The following is a 7,606-nucleotide window of genomic DNA, read 5'->3' as shown; positions in this document are numbered from 1 at the left end:
CCCCTAAAGGCGGGTGGGATGGGCTCCTACAGGCAGCCACCGAGGTCTCTGGGCTGCTGAGTGATGCTCTCCTTCCACTCCTGCATCCTCGCGGTGCTGCGGTGACAGGGACGGGATCCCGCAGGGGTGGGAGAGCTGTAATTGCAATCCCACTGACTGCCACGCTGCCTTGGAGCTGGACTCGCGGCAGCTCCCGGAGGTTTCTGGCACCGGCAGTGTCCCTGTTGGCAGTGCTCCCCCCGCCCCGGGGCCGCGCTGTTTGCTTATCTAGTGCCGTGATTTAACACAGACGCAGGAACTCACACACTCTCTCCCAGTCTCCTTCAAATTACTTTATTGCTTCCTGTCAACTAGCCGAGCATATCCTGTTAATATACAATCCCCAACGAGCCATTTTCCCAGCGTAATCCCCCTCCGGCAGATAACACGGCTCAGCTCCTGCAGGATTCCTGGCTCTGTCTAAGGATGCAGGATTCCAGCACCGGGCAGGTATTTTCCAGCAAGGTGGGGCTGCTGCGGTTGTTATTGTTAAAGATAAGCCCCAGTGCTGTGAGAGGTGCTGGCACTCTGCCAGTCCTGTGTTATTCCCAGGGCTCCATCCACTGGTGACCTTGCTCAGCCGATGCCAAGTGCTGTCCCATGCTGGGTAGCAGTGAGGCTCCTGGTGCTGGAGCCTTTCTCCCAGCTCTCCCACCTCTACCCCTGAGGTCTGTCCCAATCCAGAGATGTGTCTTCATTCACCTGCAGCAGTGGGACAGCAATAGAATCACAGAGTGACAGAATCATTACAGCTGGGAAAGACCTCCAAGATCAAGTCCAAACTTCCATCAAACACCATGGCCACTAAACCATATCCATGTCCATATCCATATGGCTTCAGGCACTGCAGGGATAATTAGCTGTTCCTTTTGCTGCTGTTTATGAGCTGTGTCCCAGAGAAGGTCAGTTCAGGATATACCCACGGAAACCCATGTGACCCACTAGGTCAGGGTAGACATGGCTGTGTCTGGCCAGATCCTGGAAACGCTCCAAGGGATTTCCTGCAACCCCAGGGTGAGTCTTGGAGCTGGCAGTGTCCTATCACCCACCCTGAGGCACTGTGGACTCTCAGCACCACTTGGAACATCCACCAGCAGGACATCTGCCACAGGCTGCTCTTGGAGCTAACCTGCTGTGTTTCTCCTACCTCTTTCTGCTCCTCCATCCCCCATGCTCAGGTCCCTTGCTAAGACATCTATGCGTGTCCTGACATTGCATTTGTAGGACATTTACACTGCTCTGCCCCATCTGGTCTCCTCCAGCCTCCTCAAGGGCTTCCTCCCTAATCCTGATGTCCATCTGATGTCCCAGCTGAGCCTGCGTCCACAGAGTAATATTAAGAAAGTCCCTTTCAGAAAATACCATTGTGATTTTTTGACTCTGTGGTGTGGAAGTGTCCTGAAGACCAGGTCACTTCAGAGCCTGTGCATCCCCCCTGTCCCTGTGCCAGGCGGTCCTGCTGCTCCTGGGCCTGTTGTGCACAGAGCAAGAGGACAGATGGAGGTGGCTGGGCCCTCCACTCTGGAGGGATGGAGACCAGGGCTACCCAGTGTGGGTGCAGCTGGGCTTTTGGGCTGCTCCAAAGGCAAACAAAGTGGGCAGATGATAAATTTGGCTTGAAGGTTCACCCTGTTCCTCTGCAGTGCTGAGGATACTGCTGAGGATGCCTGGTTGATGAGCAGCCAAGGCACGTAGCTCAGGCTCAGACAGCTCCCTTCTCCTGGGAGCAGATACCTGTGCTAAACCTCCCTGACAGAATCCACTGCATCTTCTGCGGACATTTCTTCAGCAAACTTTGGTATTTCAGGACTCTGGGGGCTGTTCCTGATTGGCCCCTTGTTGCAAGATGAAAGTCACTGTTTCTGTCTGTCCCTTGTCATCAGCCTCCTCCTTTGGCCCAAGGAAAGGGAACACGTGGAGCCACACGATGCAGCCGACATGAAATACGGCCATATTTTTGTGGTTCTGTTTCCCAAGTTTTCCCTCGGTCCTGCCCTTAGGACAGTATCTTTGTCTGAAGTTGTGCCTGGAAGTTGAGGACAATCTTGGTGCTGGTTGTTGGTTTTACTACCAGCTGGATCTGCCCTCAAGTACTTGTGATTCTCTCTACACTTAACACCTCATTAGCTGGAACATCCACTTACAGAGCACAGCTTTGCTGTCTGAAAAGAAGGAAAATCCTGTTTGACTGAGACGTTACACAGATCACTTATCTCAGAGACATCTGAACAGCCGGGCTTGGAAATTGAGTCCAAATTAAAAACCAGTTGAGAAGTATCTGTCCTCCCAGGTAAATCAGGGGCTGATTTATTTCCTCCTCAGTATTCCTGCTAAGCAATGCATTCAGCACGGAGCCAACCTGGCACATCCCTGCCTCCATATCCCCCCCTGCTCTCCCTTACCTCCAAACTATTTTAATTCCCTGTGTGTTATTGATTCCTGACTTTTCCTTCCAAGAGCTTCTCCAGCCTCCACTTGAATCCCTACAAGTTTTGTGTATCCACAGCTCTGCTGAGGAGGTCTCCCATTCATCTCCCACCTGTGTGAAGAACAACCTCCTTTATTCCCAAACCCCAATCTTTTAGACCCTGGCCCTGGACCTCACACAGGTGTCGTTTGATGATCTTGATGGGAAAAGACAGAGAGCAGCCTCATCACTGTGCAAGTGAAGCTGTGGTTGTTTTCCCCATGACATCACCTATCCTTTGTCACCTCCCTGCTCATTCCTACTCCTGCCACTTCTGGGGCTGTTGTTGCTGGGTCCAGCTCAGACTGGTGACCTCCCTCTGCTTACTCCTCTCTGCTTAAGCAACTACAACAACAAGGAACCCCCTTGATACTCTTGACTCCTTGTTTTCTTTAAAAAAACTTTGGGGAAGGACTTAATGGAAAGCCTTTGGAACTCCCAGCACATGCCAGGGACAGATTGCACTGACCACGTGTGTTTTGCCACGCTGAAGGGCTCTGAGGAGCTGTGGAGCAAGATTCCCCTTTGGAGAAGCCCCATGGACTCTCCCCTGGCAGATAGCACTTACCCTGAGGTCTTCAACTGTCCTCTGATACATGCTTTTTGTGTCTTCCAGGGACTTTTCTTATGGCCACCACAGTACCCATCAAGGCACCCTGTACACTCCTGGTGCCAGGAATGGTTGTGAGAGACTCAGCCCTGATGCCATGGCCGTGCAGGAGCAGGGACACCTCGATGGGTGCAGGAGGAGTCAGCAGCCCCAGGTGCTCATGAGAGTCCCCAGAGGAGGACTCAAAGAGAAGTTCCACAGAGTCCAGGCAGGACGCTGATGCCAATGGGCCGAGGGGATCCCAGGAGCTGCAAGGACCAAGTCCTGGATGGAAAACAGTAAAGAGCCTCCTCCACTGGCCACACTGAAGGCTCGAGGAAAGGATGAACCCATGAGTTTTGTGACCATTGCTGCCCCCTGTGCTCGGTGTTCAGGGCAGGAACCTCTGCCATGGCCTCTCCACCCGCTCTGCCCCTGTCCCAGCGGTGCTGTGGCACCGTGTCAAGGTGCCAGGAGTCACCTGAGAACGTTTTTGCTGGCAGGCCCCTCGGGAGGCTTGCCAGGGCAGCAACCCAAAGAGTGGGTGGAGGGGCTGTTCCAGGGGCAGCCATGCTCCATCCATCTTGGTTAATTGGGCAGTGCTTCCTTCCATTCCCTGCCAGAGACACAGACAGGCTCAGAGCAGGTCCCTGCTCCCGCAGCACAGCCAACACTCCTCCTGCTTCCCCTCCCTCTACAGACAAGGGCCTGGAGTGACAGGACACAGGGAATGGCTTCCCACTGCCAGAGGGTAGGGTTAGATGGGATATTGGGAAGAAATTCTTCCCTGGGAGGGTGGGGAGATCCTGGCACAGGTTGCCCAGAGAAGCTGTGGCTGCCCCATCCTCAGGGTCCAAGGTCAGGTTGGACGGGGCTTGGAGCAACCCAGGATAGTGGAAGATGTCCCTGCCCACTTCAGGGGGCTGGAACTCGATGTAGTTTAAGGACCCTTCCAACCCAACCCCTTCTATAATTCTATGATAACTCAATGCTAGAGATTATTATTCTGATGAATTGTCAATAAAAAAATGGTAAGCCAGTCAATATCAGCATGAGGAGCCTGTGCATGCACTTGCCATCCATCTTACTCTGTAGGAATTGTTCCAGTTCAGTCACATCTCAGTCCAGGCCTTAATGACATGGGTATTCCGAGACCCAAAGGGAAAATGGGAAATGCCAATCATGCAGCACGAGCCCCATTCCCGCTGACTCCTGACCTTTCATCTCCAGACCTCCTGGTGGGGGGGGGGTTTGCCTGTTTGCCTGCACACTGCTCTGCTTTCTCTGCCCCACCACATCTCCTGTAGCTTGCTTCCCTTTGGAAAGACATGGATAGAACTGTAGAAAGGTTTGGACTGGAAGGAACCCTAAAGATCAGCGAGTTCTACCCCCCTGCCATGGGCAGGGACACCTTCCTCTAGACCAGCTTGCTCAGGGCCCCATCCAGCCTGGCTATGATAACCTGTCTCTTTTCCAGATGTGGCTGCCTCCTTCAGGTCTGTATTTCTACAGCAATCACCTCTTAGGAGGAAAGAGCAATTTCTCACCAGGCTGTTGCCTCTGATCCTGTATTTGCCTTCCCATAAACTGCTACTGTCTCGAGGCACCAGAGCACTTTGCTCTCAAGTGCCTTCAACGTAACACATAATGTTGCATTTTTTCATAGTGTTCATATGCATTTGCAGAGCTCCTACTTTTAACACCAGCATTGACAAATACCAGGTAGTTTTCTCCCTGGTTTCCTATTAAACGCCATTTCAGCATTTTCAATTTCAAAGATGCCACCCTGTAATTTTATAGTATTAAACATAGACCTGAGTCTGACTTTTCAGCTTTTTTACCTTCCTTTCAATGACTTTAAAACTATTTTCTTGAAGACTTCTGGGCCTTGGGTTCCCTGCTACAAACTAGCTTGAGTTACATCCTTTTTTTAAAAAAAGTCTTTACAAATGACAGCAATTAAATCGAGCACCCTTTTATGTTGTTACCCCTGTCAGTAGGTAATGCCTGGCAGTTTTTCATCAGAGGTTACCCACTGGGCAGATTTATTCTCTTAACATTGCTATTTCTGGCTATAATCAAGGACTAAAATGAAAATATCTTCCAGAATACAAACCCCACCTTCTGCCAGTCATGCCTCATTGCTGTAAAGTATTTGGGATTAGGTTTATATATATAACATGATATTCTGGTGATGGTTCCACCTATTCTTTGCAGTATATCTAAATACTGGTTTTTAAATGTATTTTTTAAAACAGAGTGATACTTTATATTCTTGATGATTGCATTTCTCTACATTCTGGAAAGGTGGTGGTACTTGGTTGAAGGTTAGACTCGATAATCTTGGAGGTCTTTTCCAACCTTAATGGTCATATGATTCTACAAATCAGGAAATCCTTGGTTTTATTTAAAAATAAATATGTAACACAATGTTTTATTTAAATTTGCCTACTTTTCACCATTTTTTCCCTTTGTGTCTCTCTAAAGTCCTGCTTATTTACCAAAATAATGTTTTTCAAGAAGACCTGACATCTTTGCAGTCCCCCACGAGACACTTTTACAAACTTTATTTTTCCAAAATCCGCTTTTAATTTTGAACGCGGCTCCACATTAGCTGTTGAACAAAATATCCCAAATTTCCCGCTCGATTCTACAGTTCTAAATCTATTTTAAATGCTTCAAAAGCACCTCTTCTCTTTTAATTTGTTCCCATGGCTACCATTCAAAAGTTTCATTCATTTTCGGAGTGGAGAACTCTCCAAACCATTGCTGCAGTCTACCAGTTGACTTTCCCTTCCTAATTTAGCCAAACCCTCAGACCTCAAACATTGCAACAGCAACAGGAACGGTGTTACCTTCCACTCCTTGGTCCTGGATTCCTCGCTGCAGCCACCCTTGTCCCCCCAAAGAGATGAAATCCTCGCTTGAAGCTTTTCGGTGGCTCTGCCTCCTTCCTGGGGGTCCCAGTGCAGGCGATGCTCAGCTGCCCAGTGCCGTCCTCTTACCTTCCCCCTTCCCTGGTGCCAAGTTCCTACACACACGAATCCCTCAGGTAGCAAAAGATGAGCTGAGAAATGCCGGAGGAAAGAGCTGAAGGGGAGAGGGAGCTGCTGGTTCCCCCCTCCACAGGTCCCTGCAACAAGCAAAACAGGTTGAGTGAGGTGGGCTGTCCAGTGTCGTGTTTCAGCAGGAGTCATCCAGGGCCAGGTGCCCTCACCAAGCAGAAAGGGATGTAAAAGCTTTATCTTGATTTAACTGTGTGCAGAGAAACCTCACCACAGTGACCCCAGTGGGGTGGGGAGGGCAGTGGGCTGCAGCCAACGCCTGCTTGGGTGGTGGCCAGTGACTGGTTATACCTGGTGAAGGTGCTGGTTTGTTCTGGGCTGACGAGGGAGAGGTCTGAGATCCTTGAAAGCTGTGGTTTTATGGGACAGGTCAGAGCGGGGATGTCGAGCTGTGAGGTGTTGGGCAGCACCCAAGGCTCAGCCTGGCGGTGGGGAGCCCCTCCCGCTCCCACCCTTCCCCCCCAAAGGACCAGACCTGCTCCTCCCTCAGTCTGCAGAGTGCTCAAGGTGCCGGGGAAAGGCAAGGAAGGACGGAGGTGACAGGTGGTCACCTCTGGTGGTGGTGACAGGCTGCAGTCACAGATATCCGTGGGGTTTCTTGCTGTTCACACACCCTTCTCAGAGGTTAGAAAAACTGGCTATTGGGAACAATTCCTCCACCCCTGCTGAGCTGGGGAACATTAAGTAGGTGATAATATGCGGTCCCTGAGCGGGAGGGCCTGCTCTCCTCTGGATAGTGCTACTTCAGACAATTTATCATTCAAACAAAGAGGGGGAAAAAGGGTTAAATACTGCCCAGCCTCCCCAGCCAGCGGTGGCTTTGGTTATCTGCAGCATGGCTGCAGGGCTACATGGTGCCTGTACATGTTCGAGGATCAAGAGTTAAGTGTTTAAATGATAAGTGATATCTTAAAAACATAAGTTTAGCAATGAATCTTTACCGACAATACTATACTATTAGTTAATAGGCAGAATTAACTCACTGGCCTAGGGCCAAGCCCATCACAGGCAGAGCCAGAACAGCTGAAGTTGCTTTTCACTTGGGTTTTGCTTTTACGGGATTTGCTGCTGCAGGGAGACTCCAATTTCTGTAAAAATATGCTCATATTTTCCTCCTCCCAGCCTGCTCCTGGAAGCTCGAGGCTCCTTGGAGCTCAAGGGATTCAGCCAAGAGGTGGAGAGCTTTCCTCCTGCATGCAGAGACGTGACCAAGGGAGCTGGTTTATGACCAAGGGTGCTGGTTCCCTGCAGGGTGTCTCTCAGTGGCCCCAGACCAGCTCCCTGCCTGCTCTTGGTGGGACTTCACAGACAGATTTATTGCTCCAGGTGCCACCCTGGGACTCACTCCCCATCTCTCCCATCCCAAATAAACTGTCCTCTCCCTCGACTGGGGCGCTGAGATTGACCAAGTATCTTCCCTGGACCACAAGAGCCTCTCCTGAATGT

Source organism: Chiroxiphia lanceolata, chromosome 22, assembly GCF_009829145.1.
Source record: "Chiroxiphia lanceolata isolate bChiLan1 chromosome 22, bChiLan1.pri, whole genome shotgun sequence".
NCBI lineage: Eukaryota > Metazoa > Chordata > Aves > Passeriformes > Pipridae > Chiroxiphia > Chiroxiphia lanceolata.
Note: the sequence above shows the minus strand (reverse complement) of the source record.